The 17,776-nt window shown below is 43.2% G+C and overlaps 1 protein-coding gene across 3 annotated transcripts in view; it reads right to left on the bottom strand.

Moving 5' to 3' along the window:
* Window positions 1–5,368, bottom strand: part of rhobtb4 (Rho related BTB domain containing 4) — a 38,931-nt gene extending 33,563 nt beyond the window's left edge. The window contains exons 1-2 of one of the 3 annotated variants that reach the window (XM_061072220.1): window positions 5,332–5,368; window positions 4,441–4,602 (exon numbers count right to left, since the gene is read on the bottom strand). The gene's annotated coding sequence lies outside the window, so the exon portion shown is untranslated. Of the gene's footprint in view, window positions 1–4,440; window positions 4,913–5,218 lie in introns of those variants that run through there. The other 2 variants (XM_061072219.1, XM_061072218.1) reach the window with 2 other exon arrangements.
* Between the last annotated feature and the right edge of the window lie 12,408 nt (window positions 5,369–17,776).

The raw sequence follows: 17,776 nt of genomic DNA, 5'->3' as shown, positions 1-17,776 counted from the left end.
GACAGGAAACGGTGGATCCTCCCAGATCTATTTTTATTTTCCCCGAAACCTTGAACAAACCCTCCCTCCCTCCCTCTGTCTCCCCCTGTTCTCACCCAGACACAGCCAATCACCGATGTTGCTGTAGGTGCTAATTGGAGTTTCTTAATTCTCACTAAATAAAAGCCAAAGCCACTGAGTTGTAGCGGATGTGTGTGTGTGTGTGTGTTTGTGTGTGTTGGGATGTGAGTTATTGCTATTACAGGAAGCCAGGTGGATAGACAGGCTGGCAGGCATGATGTGAGAACAAACAGGAAGATGGAGAGACATACAGCCGAGGCTCGCAGGCACAATGAGAGACGCTGGAGATTATAACTGCACGTGAACAGCACACAAGCCAGACATATGGGGCTGCTTGGACCCATACGGACAAGGGAAGTGCTGGTGGGTCGGCCTACTGACTCCTGTACGGGATGCAAGGAAACAACCACACCCGTCCGACCATGTTAGTGCCCCAGAATACACACACAGATTCCAGTAACTTCCACTGTAAAACCCCTCCATGACCCCCTATGGCGTGAAATGCAATCTGTGATTACGGCGCATTCACTTTAACGTTGCCATTTCCTCAGTCATATGACTTTGGAGCCAATTCACCCGTAGGGGATCGGCTTTCCGCCACAAACGAGAGGAGCAGATGCTAAAGAAAGAGACACCCTGGGATCAAATTGCAGGCACACATACAAAAATGCATAATCATGCAGATGCACAGATACAGATATATATCTGTTGCAGAATAGATATATAAGAGAGCGCACACATACAAACTGGCTCAAACAATAACATAAATAGAGAAGAGCTATAACCAAGCAACCCATCTGTGCGAGGGCAGAAATGACATTCAAGGCAAAATACAAACAGCACATTTTCAACATTTCCAATCAACTTGTTTTGAAGCAACTGTGATTTTGTTGAATAACTGCAATCCAAAAAGCAAAACGATTCTTGCTGCGTACGACCTTTGACCGAGAACTCTGTCCCATTATTGTATCTGGCATTGTGGTTGTGTAACACACCTCCCTATCAGGATTCTGGAGCTCTGGACACAACCACCGTGTGTGACTCCTGAACCCGGAGCAGTCTGAGCGGCCGCAGCTCGACGAGGAATCCCTTCCTCAAATTATCTGGCTCCTTTATCTCCTCTCACCCTTTTGGTCCGACCCTGACCTGTCCTGTCCTCACTGGCAACACATCACCTTCCTATCAAAGCCTCGCCCACCACACGCACAAACACAATCACACATTCTTGTACTTCTACCTAAGTGAGGACACTCGTTGGCATATTGCATTCCCTAGCACATAACCTAATTCTAGCCCTAACCCTAAAACCAAGTCTTAACCCCTTAAAGGTCCATTAAAAAAGTGAGGACTTGTCAAAATGGCCTCACTCTCTAGGGGCTATGCTTAAAATGATCCTCACAAAGGTATAGATATGGTACAAGTACACACAGAAACACATGTGTAAACACACAGACACACATACTGTCTCATTTGCTTGTTCTATCTCCTTGAGCACACACACACACACACACACAAACAACTCATGTCATCCCATCTGGTGGTCTAGATAAGGGGTTTTGTACTTCCTGCACTCATTTACATGTGCCACAGACATGCCGGATATTATGAGTGTGAAAAAAATGCTGTTAAAAGCATTTGTGTTTGATTTTACATGATTCTTATTACGGTATTCGCATGTTTTTGTTTACAACACACCCACACTGCCGTTGGGCATTATTGGCAACAGCACTCGTACGTCATTGTCTTTCTAAGTTGACTCACTTTGTCAGCGTCTTCTACGTGTATGACACCTCTTTTTCATATAGTTATTTGTTTTCTTTGCATGTTAGACATTTCCTAAAGGACTTTCTTATTGAATCCTTTCTTTACCATTAGTTCAGCTCAAACTAAAAAGAGAAACTAGACAAAGATTCGAGCTGAAAGAGGATTTAAACCACTTGTTTTTCTCTGATTTGTCATGTTTACAGTCATATGGAATCCAGCGACTGACCCCCTTGCTCTCTTTCCCAATCTGTCGTTCTCTTTCTCTCTCTTTCTCTCTCTTTCTCTCTCTTTCTCTCTCACTCCCTTGGCCTGCTCTGCTCTAATTTCCCTTTTAGCCAAAAATCCCCTTTGTGTCCCTCTTCCTCAGAATCTGCGCTCCTTTTCCCTCCCTCCTTTCTGCTCTCCGCTGAGTTTCTGTCTTGTTCACTTTCAAACTTCTCTCCTCTCCTTTCCTCTCCTCCTCTTCTCTTAACACGAGGCCGATCTTCCTTAACTTTCCCCTGCCGATACCTCGCTCTGCTTTCTGCTCTTGAATACACATTCTTTGCTTCTGACGGCCTGTGTAAAAAAACAACCAAAGAGGCAGCCAGCAAGAGAGAAGCAAACTGTCTGCTTGCCATCACCAGCACAGTCACTTGCTTCTCTCCTTCTCTGTCTCTCTTTCTCTCTGTCTCACTCTCTCCCCTTTTACCCTCTCTCCAATACTTACTTAAGAGGACAAACATCATGTGGTGCTGGTAAGAGAAGAAGACACTGTTGTACAACGACTGTGATTCTCTGTTGGTTTTATTTTTTCCTCTTTTTGCGCATGAATGCCTGTGTTGGCGTCCAAGAATGTGTGTATTCAAGTGTTCCTTGAAAGGATCGCTTTGATAATTACAACTCTCTGTCCTTGAATATATTCATATACTGTTTGTGCATTTGTACACAAACAAACAATACAGTCGCACAGCCCCTGGTCATTCTGGATCCAGTTTGATGGGAGGTGTGGCCTTGGAGCAGACTGTTATGTGTGTGTTTCTGTGTGTCAGCATGTGTGTGTGTGTGTGTGTGTGTGTGTGTGTGTGTGTGTGTGTGTGTGTGTGCTCGGTGTGTATGTCTTTTTGTGTTTCTTTGTGTGTGATATTGCTCAACTCACACAAAGACACAGCTTCTTATATGACTCCCAGCTGTGTGGACTTGGCCCAGTAGTCAACCATCCAGCAGCCAGGAATGTTTTGTGTGCAACAGTACTGGAAAGCCCAAGTTACCCACACACACACGCGCACACACACACACACAAACACACGCTCCCAGCTACGTACCCCTGGAGACAACCCAGTCCTCCGAGCAGGGGCAGACAGAAAGATTGGGCCTCACCCTATAAAGGCAGAATGGTTCAAATTCCACAGCTGATAGAAAATCATAGAGGAATGGGAACGAGCGGAGAAACTGATGTCAACTGTACCAGACCATTACCGCCCCCCCCCCCTTCACACACACACACACACACACACACACACACACACACACACACACTCACAGAGTTGGAAAAATAAAGGAAAGGGAACAAAAAAAGTCTGGAAATTGAGGGCGTTGCTGGTGTGGCTGATAACTTCATGGTGTTTTGACTGTAGTCACAGACACCCACTTCCTGTCCAGGCTTTGTGGGCTCAAGCACATATACAGTAACTGCAGCAGCGGCCACACTGTTTGGCTGCGTCGACACTATGTGACTCCACTCTCTCTTCGAGCAGGACTCACTTATCTACGCAGCAGGTGGTGGAGCAACCTGCTTCTGCAAAGCACAAGACTGAAGTTTTTCGCTCTCTTTTTAGCATCTTTTGAATTATTTCCACACAGAAATACACTCAGGTAGAATGGTAGATATTGATATCAAAATTCCAATATTTTGCCATTGCTTTTCTGCAAAAAGCTGAACTATTAACTGCAACTGTACAGGATATTGATTTTTATATTTTTTTCTGTTGCCATTTTTTATATTTATTATAATTCTGTATTTTAGCATTGTGTGGTGTTTTTTATATCTTTGGCCTATGTGCATATACAAGTTTTTAACTCTAATGTCTCGATACTAATAATATCAATTACTTGCATTTTCTAAATTCTCTGTCGTTGTTGTTGTGCTTGTTTTTATTTTATCTCCTTTTTTCTTATGTTATCTTAAAAGTGCATTAATTGTCTTACTCAATAAAAACTAAAGGGAAACCAAAGACAAGCAAGCACATAACAGGTGATTTACTAAAAATATAACTGCTCCTCTGGGGGAGAAGCCAAATGACTTTTGTCAAAGTGCTGCAGATTTGGTTGGTTTGAGTTAAAGTGACACACCCGCATTAAATTTATACTTTTCACGCTTCATGCAAACTTTTGCAAATATAATCTCCCAGAAAGCGACCGTGCAATGTGATGTCCGGGTTGATATTTGTTCCTAAAGAGCTGAACAAATCTGTCCGGAGCAGAAGTTACAAAACTGAACAAAAGTTCAGCTTCATTGTCGATAACTTCCGAACTGAACCAGCCTAAGTTACTGAACCGTTATGCAGCCCCCCCACACTCTCCGGTTTATCCACATCATCCCAAGTTAACAGTGTGCGTAATGACCATGGCTCCTACCTTTCACCAGACGTGCACCTCAGGAATCAGTCCGACTGTCTTTCCACCTCGACGTCCACTTTTTCCCAGCTCACACCTCTCCACCACCGCTCCTCTCTCTCTCTCTCTCTCCCACCTCAGTTTATTCTGGGCTGCGCTCGTCTCTCGCTTCTCCCCATGCAACTGCAACAAGGCACAAACACATGCGATCACTTCCAGAGCAGCTCTCCCCCTCTGGACCACAACAAACTGCACGATGCCTCGACACTTTCAGCCCCTCTGGACCCGAGCGTCCTTAAAAAAAAACAGATCGAATTGCGTGTGTTTGGAGAGGATCTGTGCAGAAGTGACAGAGGAGTGAGAGAAGAGGAGAGAGACTGACTTCTGGAGCCCGGAGACGCCGGCAGGAATGTGATTACATGAAGACTGCTGCATGTTGCAAGACCTGCAGACATGCTCTTGTTTACACGCGTCCACCGCCGCTATTATGATGTCTGGGGCTGATGTGGTCCTGATGCGAGTAATTTTTTTTTTTTCCTCCATGCACGTCCCTTTGTTGTTTCTGTCACACCTACACCAGAGGAAGGAGAGAAGGAGGGAGCGGGACCCTTGCCTTGACTTTCGTTTGTCTTGTCTGTTGTTGATGTTTTAACACAGCACCTCTGGATGAGGAATTATAAATATATTTATAGAAATATTTGTGTTCTCTACTCCCCAGTGATGAGGATGAGAACACATGATTTGATATAAGTCTGGTTGCCTTTTGTTCTATCGCACCCGCTTTTCCATCCAATCTCACCCAATTCTGTCTCCTGAAGTTTAGTCCTCGCCGGGGAGTGTGCCGTCTCTCTCTCCTCCCTTTCTCCCTCTCTCTATGTCTCTCTCCCTCTGTCTCTGTCTCTTTCTCCTCACCTCTCCCTCCCTGCGGTTGTCTCCTCTCCCAGGCGCTGGCAGAAGAGTTGTGTTTCGCTCCAGACAGACCCAGCCTTCAGCCTTCAGCCGCCACGGCACGCACGCACGGCCGCCTATCAACGAGCGCGGTGACGACAGCCTCACTGCGAGTCACCAGGGCCACACCCATCCATTCATAAAGTGGACAGAGAGAGAGATAGAGAGAGAGAGAGGGAGAGAGAGACCAGTGTCCAGACCGGCCAGTGCGCAAGGAGCATCCATCATATAGGCACAGAGGAAATGTCTATGCTATCCTTTTAGTGTCTCATATTTCCATGACTGTTCCAAATTGGGACTTGATAATAGCTTCTAGGTTTTAATACAGACTTCTGTATGACATGTTTACTGTAGCCCAATGTGGACAAGATGAAAACCTATTTGCTTTTTTGTTCAGATACTTGTGCAAACATGTGTTATAAGTAGAAAAACATGGTAATGATCCTCCATCCATCCATCCATCCATCCATGCATCCATGCATCCATGCATCCATGCATCCATGCATCCATACCACTTATCCTGTGCGGTTTAGATAAGAAAAGATACATTTTTATTTATCCCACACACATGCACAAACATGCACAGACACACTCATGCAATTGAGGGAAATTTGTCCTCTGCTTTTATCCCATCTGGTGCAGGACACACAGAGCAGTGGGCAGCCATGTACGGCGCCCGGGGAGCAGATGTTGGGGGAGTAAGGTGCCTTGCTCAGGGGCACTAGACAGGGAAGGGCGAATAGTCTTTTGAGTTTTTGGACAGATCCAGGTTCGTCTTTTTGTTGTTATTTCATCCAGGTAAGTTTTTGTTGAAACTCCGTGGAGTTTGAGGGTGGAGCTGGATGAAAGATTAATCATTGGGCCTACATAAAATAATAGTTATAAACCTCATCTGCAATGCAAATACTGTAATAACAATATGTATTTGTATATAGTCTAGTATGTTGTGAACATTTACCAGAGGATGTTCAGTCGTGGTGAACAGCTCAGCTGGTGTTTACTGCCTCTATCGCTTGGATACCGGTCTTCCTCGCTCAGTCGGTCTCACTGCTGACTTCATCGTCCACCTGCTGAACCTGCCTGTTTGTGCGTGGTTGTGTAACATTGCACAATTCACAGTGTTTAATTAGTCGAAGGCATCTGGCACCTTTGTTTTTATCCTGAGAACACCCAGTTCGTTTGAAACACTTTGGGTGGATGCTCAAGACGGATAAAGAACTATTGTGTGGTACAAGTATGTCACCACCCAAAGGAAGGATGCTGCACAGCCATAGTTCAGTACAGATGCACTGTGGAGTGCAGTAGGTCTAAGAATAAACTATGAATTAATCATCTGGTATGTGTGTGTCCTATCTGTGTTATTCAGAGAAAAAAAACACAGCATCTCGTCAGGAACATTTGACTCTTGGGCGTCATGTCGTTGGTAATGGAAGTTGGAACCTGAGGTTCTGCTGTCACTCCTCTCTGCATCAGTCCACATCTCTGAGCCTACATTGTTCCAGTCCCAGTCCTGATATCAACGGGTTAGGACCATCTCCACCAAGATGATGATGTGCCTACTGTTTGATGAAGATTAGAAACTGTTCTTTTGGAATTAAATTGGAAAAACCAAGAGGCGGGAACAAAACCAGAAAAAGTCTAATTCAGTGTCGACTTGTTTATTCGAGCTGTGGGCATTTCAGTATTTCAGCAAAAGCCTTCTTCAGCATTTCTTTTAAAAACCTCCATTGTCTATATTCCAAACTTGGCAAAAGCATAAATGTCAGGACACTGAGAGGCCGTGAGAGGCCCCCTGTCTCTCACAGATTCTCTCAGACCCCTGCTCAGCCAAGCATCTGAAGCAGCCATTGTCCTGTGAAGGGAACGGAGCAACCTGCCCAGGCTTGCTCCTGTCTCAGCATGCATGCAAGTCCTAGGCAACCATCCTCAGTCTGTGGCCAGCAGCTAGCATGAAAAACACATACACACACACACACACACAAACAAACAAACACACACCAGCACAGAAGAGTGATGGAACATCGTTCTGCAGACATGACATGGATACCATTGAGATGAACTTACTGCTGTGAAGGCTAAAGCATGTGCCACCTTTCTATTCTACATCAAGTGTTTCTGCTGACATGCAGTATGATACAATAACGGCCATATGATTGTGTGTGTGTGTGGTCTTTTAATGACTGATGTGCTGAACCTTTATCTCAAAGTGTCTTGTGCAGCACTTTTCCATGACCATCGGCCTCTGCTATAGCACCATTGATGCAGCCATATGGGCACAATAGGGGCACAGCAGGGGCTTCTGCATGGTTTGACCCCCCGTCTCTCTGTCAGTCTTTCTCCTGAGGGGGCAAACTGCTGATCCCAGGGCCACATCAGCTAAATTTCAACAAACAAACACAGTTTGGCCTGCGCATTGCACCCATGACACAGACTGACCCACAAATACACAATCGCACACAGAAACAAACAATACACAACTCGGCGCACAAACAAAGGAAAAGATGATCTTTGTTCCTCTCAGATCGATTTCACTCAGCAGCCCTGTATCTCCGATGTGGCATTTCAGAAGCCACAATGGCCTGTGACACCAGCCATCGCACGACCACAATGAAATCCAACTTCGGACACTGAGTGGCCACAATGGGCCTCTCTTTGCCGCAGAGCCTCTGCCATTCTTCTGCCTGATCTCTTGGACAAAGCAACGTTACAGAAGTACCAATTGAGCTTGAACAATCGCTTACAAAGGAGTCACTGACTTGATGTTTCCAGCCCTCTTGCCAACTGTACCACATTCTGTGCAGCGCAGTGTGAACGTTCGCCGGCAATCTGTGCACAGAAAGATTATCGCTCCGTGGCACAGTTATTGACTTGTAAACAACTGTTTTGTGAATTTCCCAACTGATTCGAGATCAGACTCAGGATCCAGCAGTTGGAAGACAACAAATACCACAGAGAGGTTTTAAAGTGACTGACTATATCATGCATGCTTTTTTACCATCTTGTCAGTAGTTCTAATTGTATTTGCACAGAGTTGATCTGCTTAGACATGAGGAGGGACGTTAAATTAAATCTGTCAACAACAGACAAGAAGACATATAAACTGTGTCTGAATTCAGGGGCTGCATCCTTCTGAGGTTGCATTTGAGTACAGATGCGAACCAGTGGTTTTGACTAGGATGTCCCCATCGAAGGATCCTTCAAAAGAGGCCGACAAATGTGTTCTTCCATCCCCAAGGAACAAAGGCTCCAACCGCCTCCCGGTGATATGTTGGCCCTTTCCGGCCCAACATATCACAGGATTCTTGCTCTGCAGTAATAAACCGCTATGGGAGCGACAAGACATCCAATGCTTGGTTATCAAGTCGATCAAACAGCAAATGGTACACAAAAGTTTATTTTCTTTTTCTGTTGATTTTTCAAACTTCAGTTCTGTTGCTAGGTGACAGCACAAAAATAACGGGACAAGCTGTTGACGCCAATCACAGAAATCCTCCGTGGACCAGGCCGTCTCATTTTCGGTTCAGCCCTCCCAGCCTACGCAGCCCAGGAAGACTTCGTCCTTTGGGGGCCGCGATCCACGCGGTCCTGAATCAGATCACACACATTATCATTTTTAATGATTTTCAACTTCACATCCCAGAAACAATAGGATATGTGACTTATATAAAGAAACAATGACTGTGGGCCAGACAGACGGAGAGAGCTCAACCATATCTCACCCCAGGATTCTGCTGAGTAAGGATGTGGTGGGTAACATCCTCTCACCACAATATTCTGACCGCAGGTTCCCAAATCTGATCCTCCACGAATTGACAGTTTGGATAAAACCTCCCCGAGAATTCGACAACATACTCGCTGAAGTACCTCCTATTGTTGCCAAGCATTGTTGGGGTTGAATTTCTGTCATATGTTCTGATGCCACATGCTATCCCCCAGGCCATAAGACTTGAACTCCTGAACCGCAATAACTCCACCAAACCAGCACCCTGGAATATTTGCATATTTGCACCAGCACCATAACAAGCATATTTGAATATTTGCACTACTGCACAAATTGAACATTCATCTGTAAAGATATATATTTAGATGTATATATTTGATTTTCTATTTTAAATTTTTGATATTCTATTTCATTGTTATTCTATTTTATTCTTTTTTGTTCTATTTTATACTATTTCTATTTTTATTTTATTTTTTGGGGTTGAAATGACTGAGCATTGCTTAAAGAGAGTGTGTGACCCAAGCATTTCATTGACAGTGACTACTTCATGTTATCTCTGTTCATTTGACAATAAAAAATCTTGAATCTTGAATCTTGAATCTTGAATCTATGTGTGTTGCAGCCAAGTAAAGCTGAACTTGAACCCTGAGCCAATGTGTTTCAAACCCTATTTGATGTGTCATGACCCCATGAGTAGGAGTATGTTTTCCACGCACATTTGTTCATGTGCATATATGTTTAAAAACCTGTGTATTTCTTGACGATGACTAAAGGAACAGGTGTCAGTGTGGACAGAGATCTGAGAGGATGAGAGAAACCCTGCCAGGAATTAATCCCTCAGTCTGTCCATGAATCCACCCACCCCCATTAAGACCCCTAGAGGGAAGGGCCATCCTCTCCTGGACCAGCACCCTCCCAGTTCTGGCCGCCTCACCTCCTTGGCCCACACTCCAGGCTGCTTGTGTCCCTTCTGGGCGTCACTCAGGTGCTATGAATAGTCACTGACGTACGCTTAGTGCCGTCAGCTGGGCATTGGCACGTGTGGCTCATGTCAGCACGGCCGCAGCGCAATTGCTCCCGACTGGCGTCACTGCACCGACAGCACATTTGGGTCGCCATGGAAACAGGGACGAGCACAGCTACCTCTGCCCTTACATCTATTGGTTGTGCTTTCCAGACAAACTCACTTTCTCGCTCTCTATTTCCTCCTGTCTGTCTTTCCTGTCTGTTTCCTTATATTGTGCCTCTCCTTGTTTACGTGACCTGTGTTGTCCAATTGGGAACTGGGTTTTCTGGGGGATTTTGTATTCATGAACTGTACAAGTCTTTGTCGTTGTTCTAGTTGCGTTAATAAAAAGGACAGGAACGCATGTGGACGTGTATCTACACACTGTCTGGGCCTTCAAGTCTCCTTTGGGTAAATGTGTGTGTTTAAATGGCCAAAGCAGGAGCTTCTCAATGTTTTCCAATTTCATGAGTCCTGTCTGGTCTCTGTCCTTCGCTGACTTTCTCTCAGAGCCAAACTTCTCTCTTCTGTTCTCCCTCTATTCACACAGGCATGCAGTGGAGGAGTGACCGGCCATAAAAAGAAGGACATGTGTGGGACACTTTGGCCTTTTTGTCTACAGTGGTCTGACAGCTTTCTTAGTACAAATGACCAGGTTGCAGTGTTTGTACTTCTGCTCTATTAACCACTCATTGTTTATTCAAATATCATTTACTTTGTCCTGGTGAACAGGCAGGACGCCCGTCGGGGACAGGAACTGAGGCCGTGTTCATAGCTGACGTGTTTAAATTTTTCATGTATCTGTACTTTACTTAAGTAGATACATTTTTGGTACTTTTCACGTTCACCCCATCATATCAGAGTGGACAAGTAACATGACACCTCTCCTCCTGCAGCCGCAGTATCACTGGTGATGAAGAAATAACTGAAATGGATTCAGAAGGATGAGACTCAGCCATGATGATGTAGTGAATATTTGCATTAGGGAATAGGCTCCACTCAGCAAGTACTTTACTGTCAATAAGTATATTGAAATAAAAGTTACTTCTACTCAAGAAAAGTAACTCTTGTGGTACATTTGTGTCTCATTTATTAGTACTTTCACATCAGGAACATGCTAAGTACTTCTTACACCACTGCAAATAACATGACATTTACACATGTCCCGTCATAAAGAATGCATGTTAAGTGGCAATCGGATAGTTTTTCCCCATACATGACTCCATATATATAAAAACATACTGTCAATGGGCATTAAAATGAATGAACAATTCAGGCTAGAACCCCCCCCCCCCCCCCCCCTAAAAATCGACTAATTATAGATATGAATGCAACAGGATATTTTGGTGCATGTAATTACCACTGAAACTGATATTTAAAGTTCAGTGTGTCAGAAAATGAAACAACTTTTGAGAAAACAGCATTTTAATAATCTATCAATGGAATCTACAGGAGCAAAAAGACAAAGCGCAGTGAAATAAACACCTGAATGTGCGTTTTAAACATTTCCCTCAGTTATGTTATGGAGGTGAAACAGCTCGGAATCTCCAATTTAGGTGCTTAAAAATATCGTGTCCTCCTGCCAGATATGAACGGGGTCAAGTTGACAAAACGAAAAAGTCAAGTGATACTCGTCAGCTTCAGCCTCTGCTACAGTATTATGATTTTTTAAGGTTCTTAATCTCTTGCGTGTGCGTGTGACACAGGCTCCTGCTTTCAGAGTTAGGCTGTTTTGTGTGAAAACATTGATAATCCCTCTCCTCTTCCTCCATACGACCTGTTCCAAAGCACTGTCATCATGGGTCAAGTACAAACTTGAGCAAAAGCCTTATGAAATCTACCCAACATATTCTGAGTGATTTAGCATTTACATTTACAATCATTATGAGTGGAGCCAAGTTCATCTCCTGAAACAATAGGGTTATTTAATGTAATTGCCCGAACCAGTGAGAACCTGAGACAAAGCAGTCACACTTTGTTTCTTTTTCAGCCTTGTTCTCTGTGTGTGAGACCGGATACTAAAATGAATCACATATATCTCCTCATGGAAAGGTCAAGGTTATGTCAAAAGTGTTCAATAAGAAAAAGTAACTAACTGACGATAATTGAGTCAGACTCAGTGATTTAATAATAAACCATTCAAACAGATTGTCTATGTGTGAGGTTGTGACACCTGTGAGTGTGTATATGCGGGCACATGTGTATTTGTGGTGCACGTTGAGTGACAGAACAGCTGGGGAATGTGCGGGATTAAAGGGTAAGTAGGGCGCCGCCTCAGCTCAGCTTTTTCATGTGAAACATGCAAGTCTAAGCTCATGAGAGCTTTATGTTATCTTACCTGATGTACGCTACCTTTATTATTATCGGATTCAAAAATTCGAGATCCACTTTATTCTTTCTCACCACACAAAAAACAAGCGCACTGTGGAGCAAAACTACATGCCATCCAGCTAATTATCATTGCTATGGTTTCCTGAATGGGTATAAAGATAAATATTGTACAAACAGACATTGGGATATTACATGCAATGAACTTGTATGAATATATTCATGTAAAATATGTAACTCTAAACCACAGTGACAGATACAAATCTTACATGTTTGGGTTGAGCACAACAGAACTGAACTTAACAGTTCCTCAATAATCCTAGATATGACAATAGATACTGAAATGAAACTATGGAGCACAAGTAAATACTCAGTCCCATGATGCCAAATACAAAAAACCCACACCATACACATACTGTTATGTGTGAACGTGTTGAGTTACCATATCCCTGTCAGCGAAAGGTTACTCAAACAATGATGACTGATGAAAAACGTCCCACTGTCTCTGAAGCATCTTTTTAAGCAAATAGATTTTGTTTCACTAAAAAGTCTCGACCTTGCACCGCACGCTCACAGACTGAGCTTTGCTTTACTTGACAGAACAAACACGGCCTTGATTAAACTTGATTAAACTTGATTGAACTCTGATCCAACTACACCTCCCATCATCACACACACACACACGCACACAAACACACACACAGACACACGCGTGCAACAAACACTCATCAGAGATGAACTGAGGACCCGCTGGTTAACACAGCGGGTGCTTTATGAAGCTTTCCCCTTGTGGAGGTACTTTAAGGGTTACATCAATAATCAATCAGTTTAATTTTAGTTTGACCAATATCCAAAATAATAAAAAATAACAACACATGAAAAGAAAAACTGTTATAAAGTCACAATAAACAACTTCTTGATTCCTTTTTTTAAAATGCAGAAAGCACTCCTCTGTTTCTTGGCTGCTGAACGTGTTGGTGTTTAGTAATGAGATGTTTTGATTATCAATTTGTTTCATATCCTTTTTTTCATTGATGCCGTGAATATCTCTGTGTGCGTCTCTGCAGCCTTAGTTTGCATGGGAACTCTCCAGAGCTGCCACATAGGAATGTCAAGTTGGTCCACTTGTAAAGCCAGCATTTCTCTCTCTCTCTCTCTCTCTCTCTCTCTCTCTCTCTCTCTCTCTCTCTCTCTCTCTCTCTCTCTCTCTCTCTCTCTCTCTCTCTCTCTCTCTCTCTCTCTCTCTCTCTCTCTCTCTCTCTCTCTCTCTCTCTCTCTCTCTCTCTCTCTCTCACCCTCTCTCGTTCTCCTCACACACACAGACACACATGCCCTGTGTGCACACGCAGGAACACACAGAACCCAGTGTGCGATGGGAATGTTTATGTATTCTGATTTCAGGTTGTGCCCCGAAGACGCTCGTTCATCTCCTTCATATTAACCCTATTAGCAGTCGCAGTGCCGGAGCACAATGATAAGGGTTCGCAGGATATTGCTGTTATTATTGCAGAGACTCTATTTTGAGACTCAATAACTCGCTCGCCCAAACACCAGAGCTAATGAGAAGAGTGATTATGTGTGAGACGGGGAGAGTGGCTGTGAATAAAAAGCTGCCAAATCTACATCAGGTTCATGATGCAGATGATAGAATCGACCGTCTTTGAGCATGTGCTGTTATCTTCTGCCTTCCTGTGATGAATATACAATACAAAACTTGACACATCAATTTTCCATTTTTTATGATCAAGTCTTTTTCACTGAAAAAAAGATTTGAGATGATAAAAACAACATATCCAGCATCTTTTTAGTTTTTGTCATTGATCATGTTATTATAATAAATTTCGTAAAAGTATTTAAGAGGCATTCTCATAATGAATCCATCATTATGCAAATGGTGCCATCTGCACATATGGCCATATACACACACAGGCATTAGCACGCATGCACACTAGCACACAACAGCGTCAGCTCCTCAACGTCAGACAATCAAAACAGTGCACAGTGCTAGGCAACCGTGCTATCCCCGTGCAGATGGCAGGGTCTGATCATGTTTATTTTACTCTAATCTAATGCACTTAAGTCCCGTCTCCTACCCATGCCTTCTAAATGATGGTACATGCTGTGTGTGTGCGTGTGTGTTTGTGTTGCCGTTGCATAATGGGCCAAAGTAGTCAGTGTCCACCTAACCCTGTGTTGACTCACTTCCTGTTTTCCCACAACTCAAATACCAAACTATCTGATAAAACAATCACGGCTAGAGTCAAGCTCGACCCAATCTGATTCAAAGCTGCTCCCCTCAACCTAAACCTGACTGCAGCAATTCATTCCCACCTCCAATATCCACCTGTGAGCAGATTCAGTCTCCTCTGGACTCAGGTACAACGGTGGTATGCTTTCTCACTTTACTTGACTCATAACACTCCCCACTTTGTAGGGTTGAGCCTAGTGACCCGGATTGAGAAACTATATAAAGATTAATCAGTCATGCTTGTAAGAAGTGGCAAGGCAGGACGAGTACCTGAGAGCAGTGTCCCACATTTTTGTGTCAGTTTAATTTTGAGTCTGTTGGAGGCCTCGGTTTGCGCTCATAGAACTAAGTTTTAAGACGACTAAAGAAAATATTTAGCCTCTTCTCTACATGACAATACTTTTTTTTTAAACGTTCTTGACGTATGTTTGTTGAGATAAAGGTTAAAAAAAAACAAAAGCATCAATGTGCCCATAGACCTTATATTAAAAATTAATGAATTTAAAATCTTTTATTTTTTTTAATTTTTTTACTATAAATCTGTTTATTGAAACACATCACATCATGTTACATGACCTTTACAAATAGATGCATGTTTTTTTTGCCAAATAAACAAACATACAAACAAACAAACCAACAAGTGGAAAACATACAAAACGTTATCCCCCACCCTAGTTGGTCTTCCCTTTTCAAATATCTGATCAGCAACCTTACATTTGTACATTCACATTGATGTAAGTGAACAGCTGGACAAAAAAACTAAAAAAAAACAAATAAAAAAACAAAAACATAATGTGCTGTTCACCCCTACACCGTAGGAGTTGTAGCTACATTATCGAAATATGAGATAAGAGGTTGCCATATAGTATAGAATTTCTCAGTTGACAAAATTTGATTTTTTCTAATTTAAGGAATGACATTAGGTCAGTCTGCCAAGATTGTTCTGCCGGGGGTTTGGGCAGCTTCCAGTGTAGAAGGATACGCCTGCGGACAATCAGAGAGGCAAATGCTAAAACATTTGATGTCTGCTTACTGAATTCTGAATAATTTGAGGGAACCCCAAAAATAACAATGAGCGGGCAGGGAGTGATAGCTACACCTAGAACCTCCGACATGATCTTGTAAAAGCTGTTCCAGAACCCTGTTAGCTTCGAGCATGACCAGAGAGTATGGGCTAAGTCAGCTGGGACAAAGGCACATCTATTGCAAGCTTCACTACTGCCAGGAAAAATCTTAGCTAGTTTTGCTTTGCTAAAGTGCATTCTATGCAGTACTTTGAATTGTATTAAGTTAAGACGGGCACAGGATGAGGAGCGATTCACTCGTAATTTTGCTCTCTCCCACCAAGGATCCTGGAGTTCGATTCCAAGCTCTTTTTCCCACCAGTCCAACTCACTCTCGTACCACCAGCTAAGTATCTTTTGTATATTTGCTGCCCAGTAATATGACATAAAGTTAGGTAGACCCAGCCCACCCTCCAAATTTAAAATCTTTTAACAAGGTTTTTTAAAATCCTCTTGGAGAGTCCATACCCTCCGGATTGTCCCGTTTATCCGTATCTTCTCCGAAAGTTTTACGGGTTCGTTCTTGGGCCGTGTCCCCGGATTCCCCAATTAGGTTTGGTAGTTCAACGTGCTGGCAGAAAAAAACTAAGAGCAATGGAAACATTTGGTGATGAAGGTTATTATTTCAACCTGACAACGTTGTAGTAGCCTTAAATCTCTTTTATTCACTTGTCTTCTCGTGGTTTGTGGAGATTTGAGATACAGTCATGTTGAGACTTTTCCCCCCATATCAGAGGCAACATGGAGTCCTGGCATGAAACGAGGGACGTGGTTCTCCATCTCACAGTCTGGTGATGCACAGAGCTGTAGCTGCGGAGGCGGGTCACCTGGCTTGGCTCAGCTATAATCTAGTTTGTTGCGACAAACAGATCCACTCTGTTTCCAAACTGTTTGTCTACACCACCGTCCGTTCTCCACCCTAATTCACCCAACATTTTTATCACTGTTGTGTGTTTGCAGACTGGATGAGTTGTCCCAGTCGTCAGGCCACTTCGGTCCCTCCACATTCCAGTTATCATAGTCACCATGAGGACTTCACACACCTCTACACACCCTCTCTCATAGCTGCTTCACCCATTAAGTCTGCCATCATACCTGGAGTAGTTCTGCATCATGTGCTTTAAACCATTTAACCACGTCAGTCAACTCCATATGAAATAAATAGCTTTAATATAGCCCAGTAGATTTTCATAGTTTAATATTCAGTACATTAATAAACACGTCATTAAGAAAACTTCCCACCGTACTTTATTTTGATGGATATGAACAGAATCCTTTTTATTTAACAAATTAATCCAGATTTCCTGAATCAATTCTGATTAGTCTGAAATTAGCATGACGATGAAACAATCCCCAGCTCCTTAGGTCCACGTGCCGAAGTTTCCTCAGGCAAGGTGCTGAACCCTTAATGACACCTGGCTGTGAGGGATAGATAAAGTGCTTTGAGTGAATGTGTGTGTGACTGTGAAGCACTTTGACGGTTTGAAGGGAATGGAAAAACACTAAATACCGCCAATTTACTAAATGACTGTGTGAAAACAATTACACCATGTGAAATAAGTGGCTTTCAGCAAATGTTTGCTAACACGTTTACCATATCATTAAAAAGTGATGAAATGTCAGGGTCACAACTCGTTCCTTGCCCCCGAATGGACCAAAAAATACGTTCTGGCAGATTTAAATGAGAAAACTAAATGAGTCAGTAGTTTCACCAAGCATTTAGTGAAAGCTCTCTGTGCTTTAACGATACAATGCCAGCTTTTCAGTAATACTTCAATAGCCGGCTCTGCAGGCAGCAATACAAGAAATATGCACATGCAATTTGTGATTTTTTGCAAATGTTTGTTGACCTCATTCCTGTGTTTGTCTGACGTAATGCTATATTTGCAGGTCTGTGCCGCTTCTCAGCAGAGGCAGTTCGTCGAATCTGTCAGTCAGTCACCTTCTCCGTCTCATTTCAGTGTGTTTAAAATGGCAGTTCTATTTACTAAGCGCGTCTGGGTTGCTGGTTTTCTTCGTGAGAGAGCTTGGTCTGTCTGTGG

This window comes from Limanda limanda, chromosome 5 (genome assembly GCF_963576545.1).
Source record: "Limanda limanda chromosome 5, fLimLim1.1, whole genome shotgun sequence".
Lineage (NCBI taxonomy): Eukaryota > Metazoa > Chordata > Actinopteri > Pleuronectiformes > Pleuronectidae > Limanda > Limanda limanda.
Note: the sequence above shows the minus strand (reverse complement) of the source record. Positions and strands in the feature narration are given on the sequence as shown.